The sequence below is a fragment of the Chelonia mydas genome, chromosome 2 (genome assembly GCF_015237465.2).
Source record: "Chelonia mydas isolate rCheMyd1 chromosome 2, rCheMyd1.pri.v2, whole genome shotgun sequence".
NCBI classification, from domain to species: domain Eukaryota; kingdom Metazoa; phylum Chordata; order Testudines; family Cheloniidae; genus Chelonia; species Chelonia mydas.
Window position 1 is genome coordinate 25,374,960 of NC_057850.1, and position 25,402 is coordinate 25,400,361.

Sequence of the window (25,402 nt, forward strand, 5' to 3'; positions counted from 1 at the left end):
CAGAGCCCCTGAAGTGTGCTAATGTCTTTCTTCAGAGCAAGAATCTTTAATGCTGTGATCATTAAACATACCTCATTCTGTCAAAGTAATACACAAGAGGCACGTAAGCCCAAGTGAAATAATTTGATTAGGAGGCACTTGAAAGGACACAAGCCTTTTATTTATTTATTTTTTTTATTTAAGGTTTTAAAGAAGAAATGAACAGGAGTCAATAATATTTTTAGAGACTAGAACATATTCATATGTGCAAAAATATAGCTGCTGCAAATCACCTCTTAAACTCTGTCTAATTCTATAATATTAAATAGAGGCTGGTGCTGCCTAGATGCTGCCTTCCGCTATCGTAAAATACACATACAAATCTGGTTCTTGAATATGAGCAGATTTAACTTGTCCACTTGACTGCCAAATGTGAGGGGTTTTATCATATCCATATGATCCCAAGATTAAGTAACACAATTGTGGAAGGATGGTCTTCTGGTTAAGGTACTACACTGGAATTCAGAGAATGCCCAGCTCTGCTTTAGACTTCACTTATGAGCTTGGGCAAGACACTTAAGATATGTCTACACTGAAGTTAGACACCTGCAGCTGACCTGTACCAGCTGACTTGGGCTTGTGGGGCTTGGGCTAAGAAGCTGTTTAATTGTGGTGTAGATGTTCGGTAGAGCCTTGTGTGGATACAAATTTATATCCATGGATGCGGATATCCACGGATATAAATTGGTATCCCTGGAACTGCAGGGCTCTCCTGGGAACCGCAGTGATGAAAGGAGCAGAACGTGGGGCCGCCGCTCCAAGGAGCCAGCACCCCACACCGGCAGCTCCTCCTGCATGGCTGTGCCACCTCTAACTCTGCTCACTGGGGTGGGTACCAGGCCCATCAGCAGCTGTCCCTCCTCCCTAAACGAGGCCATTTGGGACCCAGTAGCTCGCTTCTGCCAGACTACTTCAGGACCCATCAAGACCTTCTGAAGCGGATAGCAGCTAACCTGAGGCTGGAGATTGAGGCACTTAAGGAAACCTCCCACAGCCTAATTGACATTCTGGCTGCACAGCTCCCTCCAAAGTGGCCTTATCCATTAATGAGGCTGTAATGGGTCTGGTCAAGGCCCTCTGGCAAACTCCTTCTTCTCTGCCCCACACCTGAAAGAGGGCAGAAAAAAATATGTGCCAGCAAGTGGGTTCAAGTACCTGTACTCGCACCCTTCCCTCCAGTGTCCCTTATTGTGTCGGCAGCCAACAAGAGGAACAGGCAGGGCCATGTAAGCGCTACCTCCAAACAAAAAGACGCAAAAAACCCTGGATTCAACGGGTAACCTTTAATTGCATATCTCCAACCAGCAAACTTTGGTGGTGGGATACGTTTACAATCTGTGGAACTCGTTGGACAAGTTCAAAGACACTCTGCCTCAAGATTTCAGTCAAGAATTTGCTGCCCTCTTGGAGGAGGGTAAGGATATGGCCAGGACACCTCTCCAGGCAGCTCTGGATGCAGCCAATGCAGCAGCGAGGACCATGGCCTCTGCTGTCACCGAGGTGTTTTTCTTGCTCCAGTCCTCAGGAGTTCCTCACAAGGTCCAACAATCCATCCAGGAACTTCCCTTTGAAAGCTTCTCACTGTTTTCAGAGTAGACAGAAACAAAGTTTCATGGCCTGAAGAATTCTAGAGTTCACCCTCGGGACATTGGGCCTCTCAGCTTCATCTGCTTCTAGGAAGCACTTCAAGCCCCTATAACTACCTAATTTCTCGATGCTGCCTCCGATACAGGAGCTCTACAAAAGGAAAGGAAGAGGTTACAAATGGTGCCGGCCACTCCCATCCACCTCAACCTTCCAGCTTTGGCCTCATAGGTAGTCCGGTGGGCCCAAGCAGACCTTTGTAGATGTACCTGAGGATGCTGTACCAGTTCCTGCTTCAGATCCTGCCTCTTTTATTTTTGGACCGTCCCACATAACATCGGACCGCTGGGTGCTAAGTACAGTGAAAATGGGCTATACCTTTCAGTCTTTATTCACCCCTCCCTCTCACCTGTCATCCCTGTGTCTCTTCAGGGACTCTTCTCATGAGCAACTCCTTGCCCATGGGGACTATGGAAGAGGTTCCTGAAGACTTGAGAGGAGAAGGGGATCTACTCCCAATATTTCTTAATCTTGAAAGCCAGTAGGGGCCTCCGGCCCATTCTTGACCTGTGTCAACTCAACAGATATCTCCAGAAACTGAGGTTCCACATGGTCTCCCTGGCCTTCCTCACTCCCTCCCTGGCTCCAGGGGACTGGTATGCTGCCCTTGACTTAAAGGACGCATACTTTCACAATTCTGTCTTCCGTGGGCACAGAAGATTTCTCAGATTTATTGTGACTCAGTGCCACCACCAGTTCACCGCTTGTCCCTTCAGCCTGTCTGCAGCCCCTCAGGTTTTCACAAAGTGTATGGTGGCAAATGGTGGTAGTAATGGCCTTCCTCAGATGGCGAGGAGTCCAGGTCTACCCGTACCTCAATGACTGGCTGGCTGATCAAAAGTCAGTAAGAAACTCATGTGCAGAACAGCATCAGCATGGTCCAAGCCACCTCCTGGGCGCTGGACTTGTTGATAAACGAGAAAAGTCGATTCTTGTTCCAGTTCAGAGAATAGAATGTATTAGGGCAATGCTCGACTTGACCCAGGCCAGAGCCTTCTTTCCAGAATTCAGACCATGTCAGACCTGATACCCAAGATCAAGGTACACCCAATTACAACTGCCCGAGTTTGCCTCAAATTTCTGAGGCACATGGCCGTATGTACTTACGTGGTTCAGCATGCAAGGCTGTGTCTCAGGCCTCTCCAGCTGTGGTTAGCACTGGTTTACTCCCCAAACAGACACCACTCGGACTTGGTGCTCACTGTTTCTTCCTTGGTCCTCGCATCCCTGGACTGGTGGAAGGACTCAAGGTCAGTAATGATGGGGTTACCCATTGTCGCCCCAAGGCCATCAGTGTCCCTAGTCTTGGATGCATCAGATCTTGCTTGGGGAGCTCACCTTGACTGCCTCAGGACTCTGGGCCTATGGTCCCAAGAAAAACTATCCCTGCACATAAATGTTAGGGAATTCATGGCTGTTGGCTGAGTGTTCCTCCCAAGTGTTCCTCCCTCAGATCTCAGGCAAGGTGGTGCAACTTCTCATAGACAATACCGTGGCCATGTTCCATATCAACAAACAAGGAGGTGCTCGATGATCCTCTGCCCTATTTCAGGAAGCCATCCATCTATGGGACTTTAGCATGAAGCACTCCATCCACCTGGAGGCATCACATCTTCCAGGAGCCTGGAATGCACTGACGGATCACCTCAGTAGATCCTTTTCCTCTCACCACGAGTTGTCCCTTCACCCGGAAATCATCAGGTTCATCTTCCAAAGGTGGGGGGGTCTCCTCGGGTAGACCTGTTCACCACCGAGCAGCTCAGGAAGTGCTGTCAGTTTTGCTTGCTGCACAGGCACAGTTCGGGCTCCCTCTCTATCTCCTTCCTGCTCCCATAGTCAGGGCCCCTGCTTTGTTTTTCCTTCGGTCCCTCTGGTTCACAAGGTCATCCTGAAAATCAAGTAGGACAAGGCAAGAGTTATTCTTATAGCTCTGGCATTGCCACACCTACACTGGTTTAGCACACTACTGAATCTCAATAACATCCCCTCTTCTGCTCCGTCCGGACCTGATCTCACAAGGTCATGGCCAGTTGCTCCACCCAAACCTCGCCTCCCTTCACCTGACGGCATGAACGTTACATGGCTGAACCCAGAGGAGCAGGCATCTTCAGAGCAAGTTCAACAGGTCTTGTTAGGTAGTAGGAAACCATCCACTAGGGCTGCCTACCTGGCCAAATGGAAACGCTTCTCGATATGGGCATCTCAATGAGGTCTCTCTCTGGTTCATTCTTCCCTGCAGGCTATCTTGGACTACTTGCTTCATCTAAAGTAGCAAGGTCTGGCCCTTGTATCTATCTTGTAGCAGCAATCTCGGGCTTCCACCTGCCAGTGAACAGCAGCTCAGTGTTCTCCCATGAGATGATGGTCTGATTACTCAAGTGTCTAGAGAGACTCTACCCTCAGGTCCATGAGCCAGTCCCTCCACAGAACTTAAACCTAGTCCTGTCAAAGCTCATGGGCCCTCTGCTCTAACCGCTAATGTCATGCCCTCTACTTCTCTCTTGGAAGGTCATCTGTCTGGTGGCGATCACCTCAGCCAGAGGTGTCTTTGAAATCAGGGTCTTTACATCAGAACTACTATACATACTATTCTTCAAGGTCAAGGTCCAACTGCACCCCCACCTGGCCTTCCTGCCAAAGGTGGCTTCGCAATTCCCTAACAAACAGGCTATTTTCCTCCCCAATCTTCCCGAAGCCTCAGAAGAACTTGAGGAGTGGCAGTTTCACTCATTGGATGTTAGGCATGCCCTCGCTTTCTATATTGAGAAGACTAAACCATTTCACAAATCCATGCAACTCTCTTTTTGTAGCAATAGCAGAAAAGATGAAAGGGCATCCAGCATCAACCCAGAGGATCTCATCCTGGATAACCATGTGTATTTGAGCTTGCTACGGGCAGGCAAATGTCCAGCTATTGCCCATCCTAACTGCTCACTCCATGAGAGCTCAGGCCTCTTCAGCAGCATTCCTCATGCAAGTGCCAATCCAAGACATCTGCAGGGCTGCAACTTGGTCATCAGTGCATACCTTCGCATCCCACTATACCATCACCCAACAGGCTCAAGACAATGCCAGGTTCTGAAGAGTAGTGTTGCAGTCAGCATAGAATCATATAATTGTAGGACTGGAAGGGACCTCTAGAGGTCATCTAGTTCAGTCCCCTGTGCTTGTGGCAGGACTAAGTATTATCTAGACCATGCCTGACAGGTGTTTGTCTAACCTGCTCTTAAAAATCTCGGATGGAGATTCCACAACCTCCCTAAGCAACTTGTTCCAGTGCTTAACCACCCTGACACTTAAGTTTTTCCTAATGTCCAATTGAAATTGCTCTTGCTGCAATTTAAGCCCATTGCTTCTTGTCCTATCCTCAGAAGTTAAGACCATCAGTTTTTCTCCCTCTTCTTTGTAACAGCCTTTTTTATATGCTTGAAAACTGTTATGTCCCCTCCCAGTCTTCTCTTCTCCAGACTAAACAAACCCAATTTTTTCAATCTTCCCTCATAGGTCATGTTTTCTAGACCCTTTTGTTGCTCTTCTCTGGACTTTCTCCAATTTGTCCACATCTTTCCTGAAATGTGATGCCCAGAACTGGACAAAATGCTCCAGTTGAGGCCTAATCAGCACAGAGTAGAGCAGAAGAATTACTTCTCGTGTCTTGCTTACAACACTCCTGGTCATACATCCCAGAATGATGTTTGCTTTTTTTGCGAGTGTTACACTGTTGACTCATATTTAGCTTGTGATCCACTATGACCCTAGATCCCTTTCCGCAGCACTCCTTCCTAGGTAGTTGTTTCCCATTTTGTATGTGTGCAACTGAGTTTTCCTTCCTAAGTGGAGTATTTTGCATTTGTCCTTATTGAATTTTATTCTGTTTACTTCAGGCCATTTCTACAGTTTTGTCCAGATCATTTAAATCTGATAGAATTTTAATCCTATCCTCCAAAGCACTTGCAACCCCTCCCATCTTGGTATCGTCTGCACACTTTATAAGTATACTCTCTATGCCTTACCTAAATCAATGATTTAGATAAACGGAACAGAACTGGACCCAGAACTGATCTCCCGCGGGACCCCACTTAATATGCCCTTCCAGTTTGCCTGTGAACCACTAACTACTTTCTGAGAACAGTTTTCCAACCAATTACGCACCCTCCTTATAGTAGCTCCATCTAGGTTGTTTTCCCCTAGTCTGTTTGAGAAGGTTATGTTAGACCGTATCAAAAGCTTTACGAAAGTCAAGATATACCACATCCACCGCTTTTTCCCCATCCACAAGACTTGTTATCTTGTCAAAGAAAGCTATTCAGTTGGTTTGACACAATTTGTCCTTTACAAATCCATGCTGACTGTTACTTATCTTCTAGGTATTCACAAATTGATTGCTTAATTATTTGCTCCATTATCTTTCCCTGTCCATGAACTCCGAGCCCACCTCCAAAGGTATTGCTTGTGAGTTATCTAACATGGACTGGACATGAGCAAACACATGAAGAAAAAACTGTTACTGACCACCTGTAGCTGCTGTTCTTTGAGATGTGGTGTTCATGTCCATTCCATGACCCACCCTCCTGCCCCTCTGTCGGAGTTATCTGGCAAGAAAGAACTGAGAGGGTGTGTGGCTGGCAGTGCCCCTTATACCGGTACATGAGCCCACTAGGATACCACTGAGGGAAAAATCTCCAGAAATTTGCATGTGGTGCACACACACCTAACATGGAATGGACGTGAGCAACACATCTCAAACAACAACAGTTACAGAAGACTTGGAGCCTGCTAAGGTTACATGTAGACTCTTAGAAGCATGTTATTCTCTTATTTTACTTGTAACCATTTTCTGTTTCTATTATCTCTGCTCAGTATCACTTAAGTCTCTGTTCTTTTATTAATAAACTTATTCTTGTTTTATTTTAATTTCATCTCTGTGATGCTCTGCTACAGTGAGGGGTGCATTCTCAGTGAAGCCAATGATTTGATGTATATTCTGTCTCTCTGGAGTCAGCAGAGTTCGTATTTCTGTGGGCATCCAGTGACAGGGACTGGATGCTGCAGAGGCACGCTCTTCCAGGTGGTCTGCGAACTGGGGGCACCAAGAGTTACCTGCAAGGCAAGGAAGGGACTGGCAGGGTCTCAGAGGGTTGATTGGGCTGACTAACAGACTGCAGTGTCAGGGAGCAGAGATGCAGTTTAGCCGCAGCAAATTTCTCTCACTGAGGCAGAGGGTTAAGAAGGTGACTTACAGTTCTGGACATCTGAGAAAGTGTCACATAGATGAAAGATGTGTGTAAGAGCCAGGTATCATTAAGACCCACATAGGATCAAAGAGATTCCTGTTCATATTAGTGCTGTTGATTAATAGCAGTTAACTCATGCGATTACCTCAAAAAAAAATTAATCGTGATTAATCTCCATTTTAATCACATTGTTAAACAGTAGAATACCAATTTAAATGTGTTAAATATTTTTGGATGTTTTTCTACATTTTCAAATATATCAATTTCAATTACAACACAGAATACAAAGTGTACGGTTTTCAGAGTAGCAGCCATGTTAGTCTGTATTCGCAAAAAGAAAAGGAGTACTTGTGGCACCTTAGAGACTAACCAATTTATTTTGTGAGCTATTTTATTAGAAATATTTGCACTGTAAAAATGATAAAAGAGAGTCTTTTTCAGTTCACCTCATACAGGTACTGTAGTGCAATCTCTTTATCGTGAAAGCGAAACTTACAAATGTAGGTTTTTTTGTTACATAACTGCACTCAACATTAAAACAATGTAAAACTTCAGAGCCTACAAGTCCACTCAGTCCTACTTCTTGTTCAGCCAATCATGAAGACAAACAAGTTTGTTTATATTGCTGCCAGCTTCTTATTTACAATGTCACCTGAAAGTGAGAACAGACGTTTGCATGGCACTTTTATAGCCAGCATTGCAAGATATTTACAAGCCAGATGCTCTAAAGGTTCATATGCTTCTTCATGCTTCGACCATCGTTCCAGAGAACATGCTTCCATGCTGATGATGCTCGTTAAAAAATGTGTTAATTAAATTTGTGACTGAGCTTCTTGGGGGAGAATTGTATGTCCCGTGCTCTGTGTTTTACCTGCATTCTGCCATATATTTCATGTTATAGCAGTCTCGGATGATGACCCAGCATGTTGTTCATTTTAAGAACACTTCACTGCAGATTTCACCAAATGCAAAGAAGGTACCAGTGTGAGATTTCTAAAGACAGCTACAGCACTCAACCCAAGTTTTAGAACCTGAAGTGCCTTCCAAAACCTGATAGGGAAGAGGCGTGGAGCATGCTTTCAGAAGTCTTAAAAGAGCAACACTCCAATGACAAAACTACAGAACCCAAACCACCAAAAAAGAAAATCAACCTTTTGCTGGTGGCATCTGACTCAGATAATGAACATGAACATGCATCGGTCCGCACTGTCTTCAATCAGTCATTATCAAGCAGAACCCATCGTCAGCACAGACGCATGTGCCCTGGAATGGTAGTTGAAGCATGAAGGGACATATAAATCTTTAGCGCATCTGGCACGTAAATATCTTGCAATGCCAGCTACAACGGTGCTATGGCTGTTCAAACTTTCAGGTGACGTAAAGAAGAAGCAGGCAGCATTATCTCCTGCAAATGTAAACAAACTTGTTTGAGCAATTGGCTGAACAAGAAGTAGGGCTGGGTGGATTTACAGGCTCTAAACTTCTATATTGTTTTATTTTTGAATGCAGTTATTTTCTGTACATAATTCTACATTTGTAAGTTCAACTTTCATGATAAAGAGATTGCACTACAGTACTTGTATTAGGTGAATTGAAAAATCTCGGATTTTTTACAGTTCAAATACTTGTAATCAAAAATAAAGTAAGCACTGTACACTTTGTATTCTGTGTTGTAATTGAAATAAACACATTTGAAAGTATAGAAAACATCCAAAATATATTTAAATAAATGGTATTCTATTATTTAACAGTGCAATTAATTGTGATTAATTTTTTTAATTGCTTGACAGTCCTAGTTCACATATTTGTTTGGGTTGGAAGGGACTGATCTACCTGCGTATTCAAACCACGCTCTGTATCCTGCTGTCTGAGCTTTTCCATACTATTTGACCATTACTGGGTCATCTGTAAACTTCCCCCCTACTTCTATCACCTTCACTCTGGCAAGGATTGACTTCCATTATCCGTGTATCTTTTCTAATAGATGAGTGTTATATGCAGTCTGAGTAGCTTTAGTAACATCAATTCTACAAAATCCCTTGCTAGCTTGTTATGTAGCCAAACTGGTCTTATACATTTTCTCTCTCATTTAACCTCCTATGTTTTTGCTGCAAATCAAATCCCTTACTTCTTCTTTTGACCTTGAGACTGATGATTGGATTCTGTCTTTTTTAACAAGATTATTTATTAAGGACCCAAAATGTGCTAAGTTCTTTCTATGCGTTAAAAATAGAAATGGTTCCTGCCCTAGGGACCGTGAAGGTAGCAGGAGCTGGAAGTATCAGAGACTCTGTTCTTCTACATGCAGACATGACCTAAGAGAACGGGGGGGAGGGAGAGGGGGGTAGAGAGCATTATGGGGGAAAAGCTACAGTGGTCACAGATACAGGAGAATGAGTTGAATGTTCGAGTGTCCTGAGAGTGTTTTTAATATGCATCCAAAGTGAATGCAATTAGGTGTTTTGAATGGGGTAGAGGGAGGGATTGAGGGGAATAGTAGGGAAGAGATGAGTTAATATAAGGAAAAGCATAAGGAACATGTTGAGAAAAGCAGTGAGGAGGAAAGAAAGGATTGATAGGAGGGTAGAGAGAAACATGGAGGGTAGAGAGAAAGAGGCCAACAGCAGAGGGACTGTGAGGGAAGAAGTAGGGACAAACAATCAGCAAATCAAGTTCAATTTGTGGGGTCAATCATGTGAAAACAAGGCCAAGTTGTGCAGTGTAGGCCTAGACAACAAAGGGCTTTAGAGATCTCAAGGCCCCACCAGTGCAACTCCTATTGCTACCATCTGTCTTTCCCCTCCAAAGCTTGAGACTTCCTCTTCTAATTGACCTGGCTGGGAAGGGAGGGCCACAAGAGCTACTTGTGTCCTCAGAGAGAGGGTAAGTTCCATGAAACTACAGGTCAGGAGAGAGGGCCAGCTTGGGTTTCTATCATTTTTAGGCTATTACAAAACTGAAGGAAAGCAGCTATAAAATCTCCCCTATAGGGTTGCCAGTTCAAATCTGACCCAGATTGGTGATGACCGCATTGTTAATACCAAATGATTCTATGACATTTTTGTGGTCTGAGTCCAGTTTCAAGTGGGATGTGTCCATCAAAACCTCCACTACCCCTGTGTAGACCTAGATTCCAGGTCAGAGTTTACGTGCGTTAGCGGAGGAGTGTGTGAAATCTTATGCTGCCACAGTCCACGCTAAATGTTTTTTTAAGTTGTATTTTCTACAAAGAGAAACAACTGTTTCTATGCTGGACATGTCCCTTTGATCTTTTCTCGTGGATTTCTCATTTTTCCAAACCTGTGGCTGTTGTTGCATTCCTCTGTTGTAGCTCTCTTATGTGTCTTGGAATACAAAATCTTCTGGGTATGCACAGGAGAAAAAGAGAAGCAGAGAGTGGTTTTAATAACAAACCAACCAACCCACATTGAACTCAGACCTGACAGTGTTCCAGATAAAAAAAACCCACCAGTGCCAAGTTCCGTTGAATAATTATCTGGCTCATTTTGCACACGGTAGGCCTCTTAATACACCCAAATACAGCATTTCCCTCCGTGTCAACACCTCTGGTTTGGTGGAGATTACGTAGACATGTCTTCAGTTTAGCAATATCTGTATAATCCCCTCCCACCCCCACACACACATCCATCTCCTTCTCTATAGTGAAAAGTCAAACCATAACTTCCCCCGTCCTTTGTGCTTTGCTCTGCTGTATTCATGAAGTCTTGGCCAGAGCAACTGTTCTGTATGGTGGGCTGTTGATTCGATGTAGACTGCTTCCATCTGGTGGTAAAGTCACTGTTTCTTTCTGAAAGGAGCTTTCAGTTTACTGCCTGGATAAGATTAGTCTTATTTGCAACATTCCCTCTGGGACTATGATGCTAGTGTTGGAACATGAGGGACCAAAGAGTTTCCTCTGTTCCCCAGTTGGAGGCTGCTCAAAGTTTTTCATAACATGGAACACGTCAGAGAGGGATTGTCTCTTGGGTCATCAACCTGCCTATTTGCATAATCTGTGGCAACTATTGCTTTTTTTAAATTATTTTTTATTTTTATTTTTTTTTTTTACATGGAAGAGGAATATTAGCAAAAGTATGTAATGTAACGTTATTTTAGTGTAATTTAGATGCTGGAAACTGGGAGGACAGCATTGCAATACCTTGTGACTAGCCAGGAAGTCTGGTTGAAAATTTTCTGTTGAAACTGTTCTTGACTAAATGGAATTTTTCACAAAAAGTTTGTGCCTCGTGCCCCCATTCACTTTCATAGACTGGGCTCCCCACGTGGACTACATCTGCTGTGATGCGCTGTGGCCCGGGACTCCTATTATGTACCACTTCCCCTCATGAAGAGGGGAGGAGACCATGGTGTCTCATGGGAGATGTAGTCTGATCAGGACGTCCAGCGGGAGCATGAGACAACCAAACTACAACTCCATTCAGCACTGCAGTGGTGTTTTCAAATAAAAAAAGATTTGCAACTTCTAATTTTTCAGCTAAATTTTTTTTTTATTTATTTACTTGAATTTCCTGCAGAGCCCCCTTCCTTCCATTTTCCAGCTATTTCTACTAGTGGATCATCAGTAAGCAGATCATGAGTGGGGGAATGATGCCGTAGGTGCAATTGAGAGATCTATTCAATCTCACCAGATGGGAGGGGGAATGGGTCCAGTCCGCAAGTAAGCCAGTGGGAAATGCCTGAGGCTTTCATTTGTTAAAAGATTTACTTTACTTAGGGAGGTGTTATCAACCCTCAAACGTGTTATGTTCAGCTCTTGCACAAAACATCATCTCTTGCAATGAATGTTCGAATGTCAGTCATTAGTATTCTAATGTCGATTATTGCCCTGCATCTTCTCAAAAAACCTAACCTTTTTTGAGAAGATGTCCATGAGGGTATGTCTACACTGCCATTTAAAAACCTGCAGCAGGCCCACACCAGCTGACTCAGGCTTGTGGGGCTCAAGCTAAGGGGCTGCTTAATTGTAATGTAGACATTAGGACTCGGTCTGGAGCCCAGGCTCTAGGACCCTGTGAGGTGGGGGAGGGTCCCTGAGCTTGGGCTGTAGCCTGAGCCTGAACATCTATACCACAATTGAATAGCCCCTTAGCCCAAGCCCAAGTAAGCTGGCATGGGCCAGCCACAGGTATCTACTTGCAATGTAGGTATAGGGTAAGACAGTGGTGGCAGGCCAAATACACCTCCATTTGATACCTGTCAACTCTTTGGACCCCAACCTGTTGGGCTTTAGACCTAGAGTCAGCATAGGAACATTATTGGTCACAGTGATGTTTAATCATCTCTGGCCATTGGGCAGAGGTCAGATGTCCTTCCTGAGAGTTGATCTTTGAGCTGCCTTTATAATCATTAATCACGCAACATTACTTGAAACAACTTGGGACATGGCAGGAAGGAACAGATGATTATAAAGTGATTTTATCCTTTTCTTTTAGAGATCCTAGAGGGTGGCATTTTGAAGCTGCTCTTTCCCCCTCTGCTGTTCAATCCTTCAAGATTCCATTTTTTTCACTCCTCTTGTTCAGTGAAAAGGGAGCCAATGAGAGTGATTCTGGAAGCTTTCGGCTTCACTATCGCTCATATGTTGCTACTTCTCTGTATGTCTCCTCACCAGGCTCAGAGTGAATGGTTTCTTTGCTTCTCCATTGTCAGGGAAATGAAACCAAGTGGCTGAGGCGGGGTATGATGGAAATAATACTGGTTGAAAGGGGGATACATTGTGTGGAAAGAATGGAATCTGTAATAGCACCCTCAGCTGAGGAAGTCTGCCGGCCTACTTTGGAACTGATTCACAATTCGTGTCTGACTACACTCACCATTACTCTGATTCCACATTACAGTAGTGGACACTTGGACTAAAGGCCAATTCACTTATGAGTAAGGTGCGTGCAAGGTGTTGGTTACTCTCTACAAAGTCTTAAATGGTCTAGATCCCAGTTACCTCAGAGGTTAACTCTTTTCTACTTCATCACTATGTGTATGATTAGCAAGATAAGCTAAGGTAGGAAGGTTATTCTGAGTAGCAGGTGTTGCCTGTAGCATTGAGTCCTACTATTTAGACTGGAATGTATGACTCATTTCTTTATCTGCTACCTGCAGGTCTGGAATACCTTGTCATTTAGCCCATGGCTAAATTTTCCTAATTCTTTATTTTAAAATGTGTGTTTCTGCAGGAGAAAAGTAGAAGGCCCTCTCAATTTGCGGAAGCAGTTATGTGGACTTATTCCTTGACGAGCCTGATGCCCCTTCCTTCAGTTGCTTGCCCTGTCTCTCTCCGTCTCTCTTTCTCTGGACTTTCTCTCCCCCTTCGTGGCTCGGCCTTCCGTCCAGGTCACTATAGTTTTCTCCTTCTGGGGTATCAAAGTCTCACTGGACTGGCTGACCAGGTGTCGTTCCCAGCAGTCCTCCATTTCAAGGCAATGCCACTTCCCCAGTGGCAGGTAAGGGAACCAAGCCCAGTCACGACTCCGGGTTCCAGCTCAGGGGCCCTTTAATCCGCAGCCAAAGTCTGTACCATCCCAATGTCTGCTGCTATTTCCCTTGGCCTTTTCTTACTTTACCTCTATCAGGGTTCCGCTCCCCACTCCTCTGGTATCCCTCCCTTCAGGGCCGGTATCCCAGGGCTTCTCCTCTCCCGCTGCCTTTCCCTCTCTAAGCCCAGCAAGCGACTGCAGGCTTCAATATGGCAGCCCCTTGGTTTTCTTTTTTCCTTTTCCTGTCCATTTTCTGGAGCAGCAGCCTCAGCATATGAGGCTATGACTGCCACCTGCCACAATTTTTGCATAAGCAAAAATCTACATCCTCTCACCCAGTCCTGTATCCTTAAAAAGGCAAAGTAACGTTTTTTTAATGCTACGTCACATTCCCGGTACTATCCACAATCCTCTCAGCCTATAGGCTTTCACCTTGAGGTATCTCAGTCCTTCATAAAGAATCTTTCTATCTGTGTAATTCTCCCTGCATTGCCACAGCAGATGCTTAACTTTTTCTTGGGCTTTGCAGGTGTTGCACAACCCGTCTTTGCGTCTGTTTAGTAAGTATAAATTACAGTTCAGGTGACAGTGACCTGTTAGCACTCTAAATACACTTACTTCTCTTCTTCTGACATAGCTATTAAGTATCCCATTATCCTAAAGTTCAGGACGTATTTCAGAGAACCTTCATCCTTTTTTCTCTTTGGTCCATAGTTCTTGCCATTCCTTCTTAAGTTCTTTCTTAACCAAACATTTGAAGTCCTGTTTACTTAAAGGGATCTGTATTCCAACCTCCTCATTTTTAAGGCTTTTTTCCCCCTGTTTTATCTTCCATTTCGTTGCTTGGCATCCTGACTGTGCTGGAATCCACACTATTGCTATATGTATACCAAATTGTACTATCTCCGTAGTTAAGAATAATATTTCATTGACAGAGGGCACAGCTACGCTAGAGTTTACAGCAGTGCAGCTGCACCGATGCAGCTATGCCCCTGTAAGCTCCCGAATGTAGCCACTCTAAGCGGATAGGAGAGAGCTCTCTCCTATCTGCTTAAACTACTCCAGCCCCCGCGAGCAACATAGCGGTGTCCACACTGGTGCTTATGTTGGTGTATCTTATGTTGCTCGGGGGGGCGGTTTATTCATCCCCCATTGAGTGACATGAGTTTTGCCGACATAAGCTGTAGTGTAGACATAGCCTAAATCATTCCTGCTTTCTGAGGCTTCCTTTCTAACTACCTTTATACTAGACAAAGATTCTGTTAGGATAACTGTCATAGTTGGGTGTACATCCCTTAACCAGGTCAGTTCCAGAAGCGTGCCCATCATTTCAGCCATTGTAATGGTCACAAAATTGTTTAGTTTCAGATCTTTTAATTCCAAATTCAAGGATACAAAAAGCCAGTCCCACTCTACCTGTGCTGTCATCTCTAGAGCCATCAGCATAGGTGCCGACTCCATGGGTGCTCTGGGGCTGGAGCACCCATAGGAAAAAAAAAAGTGGGTGCTCAGCACCCACTGGCAGCCCGGCCGATCAGCTCCTCCCCCTCCCTTCCAGTGCCTTCCGCCTGCCATGATCAGCTGTTCAGTGGTGTGCAGGAGGCACTGGGGGTGTGGGGGAGAAGGCGGGATGGGGTGGGGGCAGGACCTGGAGTCATGTGGGGGTCCAGCACCCCCAGGGAAATCAGTCAGCACCTCTGGCCCTCAGTTTAGATTGGGCAATGCTGACCCCATTTGCCATGTATAAACTCATAAATCATAGTCGTGGTATTTGATAGTCCTGCTCTTCCCTTTGGAGCCCCTTCCTGTTGCAAACTTTGACTTTATACCAGACCTGCCTGCTCCTGTCCAGTGAGGCCCCATCCTCAATCAGTGCTTTCCTATCAAGTTGCGTAACCCCTTCCAAGCCACACTAACCATTTCTGCATTTTTAGTTGAATTCCATTTTATTTATTTCAGTCAGTTTCTTTGAGTTAGAGACCCTGTTGTCTCCTAATCTAATCTGCAAAGATCTGTGATCCTTTCAGGTTAAAGTTCTTCATAAATCTGATCAACTGTATCCTCCTTGTGTTTAATGACAATACCAATTTATATCAGCCTCACTTAAGACCTCACCCAACACTTTCTTCTACCTTGACACTCAATGTTGTTTTATTTATATTCCTTAACTTAATCCACATGTCTTCAGTTCTCCTATGAGTATGCCATGGAGAACCATATCAAATGTCTTTAGTAAACTCTAGAGCTACTGTGTGCACTGTTTCCTTTACCCTCTAATCTTTTTATCCTATCAAATACTTTAAGACAAGTGTGATCTGTTTTTGATGAACTCTACTTTTTATCAATTTATATTTCTCAAGGAGCTTAGCGCCGATTCCTTTATTAATTCTTCCACCAATTTTCCGTGTATTGAAGGTCTGTAGTCTCCCTTTTAATTCTCAGGAACTTCACCTGTCTTCAACAAAATCTCAGAATTAATACTCAGTGCTTACAGTATTATTCCTCCTTGTTCCTTGAACAATGGGTTGTGTGAATCAGTCTTCCAGGTGCTAAGCAGGATCAAAGTTAGTACTCGAATTGGAGATCTCTGAAGAACCCTGGGTACTGTAGGAAGTATCATCGTTAATTCAGTGCTTGGTACTCATTCTTCTTAGGGCCTGTCTACATGGTAGCTGGAAGGGTGCCTCCCAGGATGGGTAGAAGACACACTAGCTCGGCTCAAGTTAGTGTGCTAAAAATAGCAACACAGGCAGTAGCTTGAGCTAGCCACCAGAGCATGTACAAGAGAACTCGGGGGTTGTATTTGGGAAGTTAGCCCAAGCTGCTGCTTCGGCTGCCATGGTGACTCAGCTATTTTTAGCGCAGTAGTTGAAGCAGAGCTAGCACACTGGGAAACACCCTCCCAGCTGCTGTGTAGACATACCCTTAGTACTGAACCAATATTCCAACAAGGTTTGGGGGTGCCCCACAATCTGGAAGAGCAGAGTCTTTCCAGTGAGATGTAAAATGGGATTCTGACTACTTGTATTAAATATTCATGCCCTTTTTGTAAGGTACAAAGTGTGGTACACTGATCAAATTTTCAGTAAGGTAATTACACTTCCTAAAATTCCCATTACAGTTTCTGTAGGATATGGCATATATCTCTGGCTGCCCTAAACTGTTGAATTGTACTGCTGTTTCTGGTTTACCACAAGATCAATCTTTCTTTTGATATGTTGGCACTTCTGATTGCAGTTCTCTCTGGAACCAGGATATAATTACACAAAAATGAAAAATACCAAGGGATTTCCTTCCAAATTACTTTTGCTATTGGACGGGAAGAAATATTATTTTCATACTATGCGGACTCTAAATCACTTTTATTAGCTCAGTCATAGGATAAGGAAGTCTTAGGTGGGGAGAACATTAGGGATTCAATGAATGAGTTGTAGGAAATCTTGTAGTTCCTGATTTTGAGCAAGTGGTGAACTAATTTCCAAAAAAAGAGGGGAATTTTTGCAACATCAATGAGCAGTTGGTGCTGATCCTTTTTACTTAGCTCATTATTTGCCAGCATGTGTTATCATCATATGAGGATCTAGTCTTAATGTAATTTTGTAATTTTTTCTTTCTTCAAAGGTGTATTGAAGACCCCTAATATTGACAGCTGAGTTTCTTCTATTATATACTTATCAATATGTCACCTTAGCAACAGGTGTGCCCTTAGTTTCCTATTTAACTTTTTACTTGTTAGGGCAAGTGTCAACACTACTGGCAATATTCCTTATTCTAATAACATAACTCACCTAATGATAAAAATATAGACAGCAGCTTTAAGGGCAGTACGGTGAAATGCAGAAAACCTACACAGTATTTTATTCATGAACATGCAAAACCTGCTGGAAGGTTCGCTTTAGAATTTGGTTTGTCTTGAGGCATGCGAGTTTGTATTTTATCTCATCCATCTAGTCTTTCTCTAGTTCCTTTTGTTTTTTCTCTTTCATCCCAGACCACGCTCAGCGTTGATACTCTGTCCATCCTCTGACCACCACTACACATGAAGACTCCCACCCAATTATCCCTCTGTCCCCCCAGCTCCTCCACCCTGACTCCCCCTCTATTGATTCTCCTTCCCCATTCCCTCTCAACTCTTTGCCCCCAACTGCCCCAAAACAGATCCTACTATCCCCAGTTTGATCTTACCCCAGATCCCTAACGTTTCAGCAATTCCCACCCCCGCTGCTCCACCCCTTTCTTGTGGGGCAAGATTCCCGTGGGTTGCATTGGGTTGCCCAATAAGGAGAGGAACCATTCTATGCTAGGCAAACTCCTCCTGAGGTTCAGAGAGTGTCAGTGAGTGCAATGAAATAACCATTTGTAACTTTCAGTATTTTCAATGTGAATTTATTTTGATCTGAAAAAAATGCATTTTAGATGAAAATAGGACAATTTTTCAGAATGGAATTTAACTCAGAAATGATTCTTTACATGGAAAAACCAAATATTGTGGACGAACTTGTTTTGCAAAGTCTGACAGAAAGTTTCAAGACCAGTATGGAAAACATCTGATTTTTTTTTCCCCACACATCCCCTAGTAATTGTGAAGGAAATTTTATCATTTCTGCAGTTCAACAAGGATTTTGGATAATGATGCTTTTGAGATTTGTAGTGCAATAATTCTGAATTCCTCAAGGGGGAGCTTATACACAAGCTAACTAGCTGACTTCAAGGTGCTGGTTTGGGCTTTCAATAGGCTGTATTTTCAGGAATGCTGTCAGTTTTATAATAAAGTATTGGGATTCTGCTTTCCACTATGCAGTGCAATTCTACGAGAGCTATAATTTATTACAATAGACTCACTTTATCCTGACAGAATATGAAAATTCTTGCAGTCCTGGGTCTGATCACGTTATACAGACCAGTTAAGGTTGTATAAGGATTGCCATTCTTACTCCCTTCTTTCAGTTCTTTATAGCTCCTGGAAACCATCACCTGGTGGGCTGAAATGTTCCATTTCTCTGTTTGAAAGCAATTCTGTTTGTGGAAGTTTGAAACGAAACAGTTGAGCCTTTTCTTGAGCACAGAGAGAGAAGAATAGAGGAAAAACACTCTCCCCCCCCCCCCCCCATTATAATAAAAATTAAATAAAACCCAGCTCTAGCGCTGAAATAGCTGGATTTAGAAAGTTGAATTGGCAGGGCAATAGACCTCTCTAAAGAGAAGTGCATTTGAGTGTTCTGGTGAAAATGATCTGTGATTTGGCATAGTTATGAGAACTGGCTGAAAGTCCTGCAATATGTACGTGTGGTTCATTTGGCACTGAACTTTCTCCCTGTGCTCATGGAGTGCACATTTAACAAAAGCCATGCTGCCCAGGAGTGCTAGGATCACTTACCCGCACGGTGAAGCATCCAGCACCTTCTATTGAATTCAGTGAAAAGATTTCCTTTTGACTTCAGTAGGATTGGGCCCAGAGTAAACAAGACAGGACTCTCTTGCTAAGCCCGTGCCTCATTCAGAGCTCGACCCTGCAAGGGTCTAAGTACCTCCTGTGACATGCTTATCTAGCTGCTCTGATCTTGGAGATGCTAGCACTCAGCAGGTTGCTGAGAAAGGCTAGTTGTTCCTTCTAAGTGCATCCACCCAAGCAGGGTTACCCAGCACTCAAAAGGGGCAGTCCAGGAGGTAGAGTTTTAGTGTGTTTTACAAATCCAGGGCCTGATCCAAAGCACACTGAAATCAATGGGAACTTTTCCTGTGACTATAGTGGCTTTGTACCAAATGCCAGCTATTTAAGTGTGATCTTAAGCAACTAATGCGGGTCCTTAGCTTGATCAAAAACAGTTAAACCATGTTCTAACGAGTAGTACCCCCTTAGGCCAAAAGTATGCAGACAATATAGTGGCTGGGCTTTGATGTGTTTCTCTAGTGACTAGTAAACTATTGCTACCAGATGAAGGACTTTATTACTTAGCTTAAGTGGTATGGGTCTGATCTTTGAGGCTGAAAGTCACCAGTTCTGTTCTTGCTGATGACCTTGGAGGGAGATTCACTGATCAAATCCTGCTGATGAGTGTAACGTTGCGGAGTTCATGGGCAGCAGTAACCTCCTATACGAGAGTACAGTACAGGGCTCTTTCCAACTCTAGTGACTCCAAATCATACACAAACATAACCAGTTGCATGTTGGACCTCTGTTATACATTGTATATAACCTGTATGTTAAGACATTTACAAGATGCCAAGACTACCCCCTTCACCCAGACCTGAGACACAAAACCCAAACCCAGGGAATTTTCTGTGCATATAAGAAATAAGGAGACTGTAGAGAACTCTCACTTCAACATTGTAGACCTGATTGCAATTATGAATTTTGTGGCCTACAGCTTCTGCAAACCTGCTCTGAGTCACAAACCTACAAACATGGTATGAAGGGCAGTATGGTAGCACAGGGAATTCCATACTCATTCACAATAAGGGGAACCTTTTGGAAAAGAGGGAGCCCATACAGGAAGGATGGGCTCCGCCTAAACCAAAATGGAACAGATTGCTGGCACTTAAAATTAACTAGGTTGTAGAGCAGTCTTTAAACTAACGGCTGCGGGAAAGCTGACAGGTGTGGAGGAGCACGTGGTTCGGACAGAGACAGCCCTTAGAGGAGTATCTATTCATTGAGATTCTCTATATCCTTGTAAGGAGGATAGGATGGAAGATAAAATATGGGTAGGATCTGATGAGAAACAGTTAAATGAAAGAGTTCCATTCAATTATATCTCATAATGGCAGACCGCTTAAAAAGTGACAATTTTTTAAAGTGCTTATATACAAATGCTAGAAGTCTAAATAATTAGATGGGTGAACTAGAGTGCCCCGTATTAAATGAAGATATTGATATAACAAGCATCACAAAAATTTGGTAGAATGAGGATAATCAATGGGATACAGTAATACCAGGGTACAAAATATACCAGAAGGTCAGCACAGGTTGTGCTGGTGGGGGAGTGGCATTATATGTGGGGAAAAAAGCGTAGAATCAAATGAAGTAAAAATCGTAAATGAACCAAACTGTACCATAGAATTTCAATAGATAGTAATTCCATGCTCTAATAATCAGAATATAGCAGTAGAGATATATTACCGACCACCTGACCGGGGGGTGATAGTGACTGAAATGTTCAGGGAGATTAGACATGCTATAAAAACAAAAAAACTCAATGGGTTCATGTCACCTCAGGATGGGATGCAGAGATAAAGTTTCTTGACACCTTAAATGACTGCTTCTTGGAGCAATTAGTTCTGGAACCCACAAGAGGAGAGGCAATCCTTGATTTAGTCCTAAGTGGAGCACAGGATCTGGTCAAAGAGGTAAATCTAGCTGGACCGCTTGGTAATAGTGACCATAATTAAATTTAACATCCCAGTGGTGGGGAAAACACCACAGCAGCCGACCACAGTACCATTTAATTTCAGAAAGGGAGACTACACAAAAATGAGGAACTTAGTTAAACAGAAATTAAAATGTAGAGTGCCAAAAGTGAGATCCCTGCAAGCTGCATGGAAACTTTTTAAAGACAACATAATAGAGGCTCAACTTAAATGCATACCCTGAATTAAAAAATATAGTAAGGGAACCAAAAAAGTGCCACCCTGGCTAAACAACAAAGTAAAAGAAGCAGTGAGAGGCAAAAAGGCATCCTTTAAAAAGTGGAAGTTAAATCCTATTGAGGAAAATAGAAAGGAGCATAAAATCTGGCAAGTGAAGTGTAAAAATATAATTAGGAAGGCCAAAAAAGAATTTGAAGAACAGCTAGCCAAAGACTCAAAAAGTAATAGCAAAATTTTTTTAAGTACATTGAAGCAGGAAGCCTGCTAAACAACCAGTGGGGCCACTAGATGATCAAGATGCTAAAGCAGCAGTAAAGGATGATAAGGCCATTGCAGAGAAATTAAATGAATTCTTTGCATCAGTCTTCATGGCTGAGGATGTGAGGGAGATTTCCAAACCCGAGCCATTCTTTTTAGATGACAAATCTGAGGAACTGTCCTAGATTGAGGTGTCATTAGAGGAGGTTTTGGAACAAATTGATAAACAGTAATAAAGTCACCAGGACCACATGGAATTCACTCAAGAGTTCTGAAGGAACTCACATGTGAAATTGCAGAACTACTAACTGTAGTTTGTAACCTATCATTTAAATCAGCTTCTGTACCAGATGAATGGATGATAGCTAATGTGATGCCAATTTTTTTAAAAGGCTCTAGAGGTGATCCTGGCCTGTAAGCCTAACTTCAGTACCTGGCAAACTGGTTGAAACTATAATAAAGAATAGAATTATCAGACACCTAGATTAACATTAGTTGTTGGGGAAAAGTCAACATGTTTTTGTAAAGGGAAATCATGCCTCACCAATCTACTAGAATTTTTTGAGGTTGTCAACAAGCATGTGAACATGGGGGAATCCAGTGGATATAGTGTACTTAGATGTTCAGAAAGCCTTTGACAAGGTCCCTTACCAAAGGCTCTTAAGCAAAGGAAGCTGTCATGGGATAAGAGGGAAAGTTCTATCGTGGATTAGTAACTGGTTAAAAGAAAGGAAACAAAGGGTAGAAATAATGGTCCGTTTTCAGATTGGAGAGAGGTAAATAGTGGTGTCCCCCAGGGCTCCAGTACTATTCAACATATTCATAAATGATGTGGAAAAAGAGGCAAACAGTTGAGGTGGCAAAATTTGCAGATGATACAAAACTACTCAAGGTAGTTAAGTCCAAAGCAAACTGTGAAGAGTTACAAGGGGACGTCACAAAACTGGATGACTGGGCAACAAAATGGCAGATTAAATTGAATGTTGATAAATGCAAAGTAATGCACATTAGAAAACATAATCCCAACTATACATATAAAATGATGGGGTCTAAATTAGCTGTTACCACTCAAGAAAGAGATCTTGAAGTCATTGTGGATAGTTTTCTGAAAACATCCACTCAATGTGCAGCAGCAGTCAAAGAAGCTAACAGAATGTTGGGAATCCTCAAGAAAGGGACAGATAATAAGACAGAAAATATCCTATTGCCTCCAAAAAATCCATGGTTTGCCTGCATCTTGAATACTGTGTGCAGATGGGATTGCCCCATCTCAAAAAAGATATATTGGAATTGGAAAAAGTTGCCCCTTCCTCAACAAAAATGATTTGGGGGTATGGAACAGCTTCCATATGAGGAGAGATTAAAAAGACTGGGACTTTTCAGTTTGGAAAAGAGACGACTAAGGGGAAATATGATAGATGTCTATAAAATCATGACTGGTGTAGAGAAAGTAAATAAGGAAGTGTTATTTACTCCTCATAACTCAAGAACTAGGGGTCACCAAATGAAATTAATACGCAGCAGGTTTAAAACAAACAAAAGGAAGTATTTCTTCACACAACACACAGTCAACCTGTGGAACTCTTTGCCAGAGGATGTTGTGAAGGCCAAGACTATAACAGAGTTCAAAAAGAACTAGATAAATTCATAGAGGATGGGTCTACCAATGGCTATTAGCGAGGATGGGCAGGGATGGTGTCCCTAGCCTCTGTTTGCCAGAAGTTGGGAATGGGCGACAGGGGATGGATCACTTGATGATTACCTGTTCTGTACATTCCCTCTGGGGCACCTGGCATTGGCCACTGTCAGAGACAGGATACTGAGCTAGATGGACCTTTGGTCTGACCCAGTATGGCCATTCTTATGTTATTCCATTCTGAAGTCCCTGGCTACTGCTACGCATATTACGCAACAGAAACAGAGTTAGGGATATAAAAACCTGTCAGCACACAAATCCATGGCCCAAAGTCCTGACTAACAGAACAGCCTGCAATGCCCGCTACACTATGTCGGCCACATGCCCTTCCTTACTCTTTGAGACAGGAAAGAACTCCTATGTGGAAAGAACAGCCACCCGGTAGCCAGTAGAAACATAAAATCTCCACAAACTCAAATTTTGCTTCTTAAATACTATTTTTTTAAAAAAAAGTCAGGAGTGGATAAATCACTGACAAAAGGACATCTGATCTCACTCCACTTTAGAAAATACAGAATAGTAATTCATATGTCATCAAAATACCTTAGTCAAGGGTTCCACATACTTAAAAAAAAGCAACATCAGTCTAATATCTACATGCTCTTCCGTACTGATCATGAAAAGAACCCTGCCGTCTTTGGGATCTATTGAAACTAGACTGTGCTCCACGCTGGTGGTAGGAACCAATTTACACATAACTATTTAGGGCTAGATCCTGAAAATAGATCTATGTAAGTGGAACTCTGTTTACTTCAGTGGGGCTCCTTATGGATACAGTGAATTGCAGGGCTGGGGGCTAAAGCACCACTTAAGGGATTTTCATGAAGATCTATTCATTCTCAGGTCTTTTGGGCTGTTTTATCAATAGCATTATCAAAGTGATTTAACTTATCAAAGCTGTGTTTTCATCTCCATTACTTTGTACTTGTGAATTTGCCCTTTTTCAGCAATTGCTTATGTTTAGGGCTTCTTTTTTCAGGGTTTATTAATTTAATTTTGGGGGTTTATTTTTAGCAATTTTTTATTTCGAAGTAAATGCCCAAAAATTGGGGATTAGGACTTCTTCTTGGTATAATCACATAGTATTTTTTCAAACAGCACGATGATAAAGTGCACTAGGAACCTTTAGTGTGCTCCAGCAGGATCTATACGGACCGATTAACGTACAGCACAGGTGTTTTATCAGTGTTTAACAGTTAAAATAAGAAGCCCTATCTATGTTACATATTGTACTCTACGCATTATGTTGTAGCAACTGTTCTTGATCCAAAAGGAGTAGCTATGTGACCTTAAGACTGGCTAAAGTAGTTACTCAAAATCCAACAGTACGCTTACATTCTCTCTGGTCTGTGTGCGTGTGTGTGTAAGAATGATATAAAATACATTTTAAACTTTTTACTCAAATGGCTTCCGAAGAAGTGTTGATAATTTTTGCTAATTTTTTTTATAAGCAGTCGTCTCTGTGACAATTTTATCTGCAAAAATTACATAGTCTTGTACACTGATGGATGGCTTAACAAACACTTTTAATAGTGCAATTAAATTAGTGCAGGTTAAAAGCTTGATAATGCATTAATTTTCTTTATATAGTTAAGATGTTCACAAACACTCTTGACATTTCTCCAAATGGCTTTTCTACTAAAATATCTAATTTTGGAAGCAACCCCCTGGTATAAAGATGAATAGCACCTGCAACTTTTATCTTAAACTACTCTACCTGCGAACTTGTAGTGTTTGATACAAACTTTTAAATTACACTCAACTCAGATATATGCCCTAAAAAATTGCAACTCAAAAAGAGAGAGAACACTGTAGTATTAGTTTGTTTTCAATAGACTGCCTCCCAAAATGAAAGCTTGCAAGCTGCTCAAATTAGCAACTAAACAGGCATTGCATATAGGAGGAAGGATCCATTAGCAAAGCTGAGGCTAACTGCTGTACATGATTTACTAGCTACCCAAACCTCATTCTTGCTGCAGATGAGTAGTTTTCTTAATATATACACACACAGACTGAGCAAACAGCCCCAGGTATGGAAACTAGTACGTATAGCACAGGTAGCTTTGCACTCCCTGCCAGTGTTGGATGGGAAAAGTCCATCCACTTTGTCTGATGCATCCCATGCTAATACAATCAAACCTATGGAAGAGTACATATAGGAAACAACATCTCTTAAACATACCACTAATTTGCCTGTGTAATAATTGTACATGTAAGGGGAAATTTCACAATAGCTCTCAGAGGGCTCAGATTTATTTTTTAATTAACATGTTAACATGTAAACATAACATGTTTATTATTTTAATTAACATCTTTGCTCATTTATAAATGAGCAAACTCCAAAATTAAACAAAACAAAAAATATCTCTCAACCTCCTGTTAGACTCTCCTTGGGACTTTATTATACTTTTATTTACAACACCTGAATGTGATATATGCTGAGATGATGTCTG

The 25,402-nt window shown here is 42.6% G+C and overlaps 1 protein-coding gene across 6 annotated transcripts in view; it reads left to right on the forward strand.

Moving 5' to 3' along the window:
* SAMD12 (sterile alpha motif domain containing 12) overlaps positions 1-25,402 on the forward strand; it is a 228,781-nt gene that overhangs the window by 70,918 nt on the left and 132,461 nt on the right. The gene's annotated exons all lie outside the window — the stretch shown is intronic.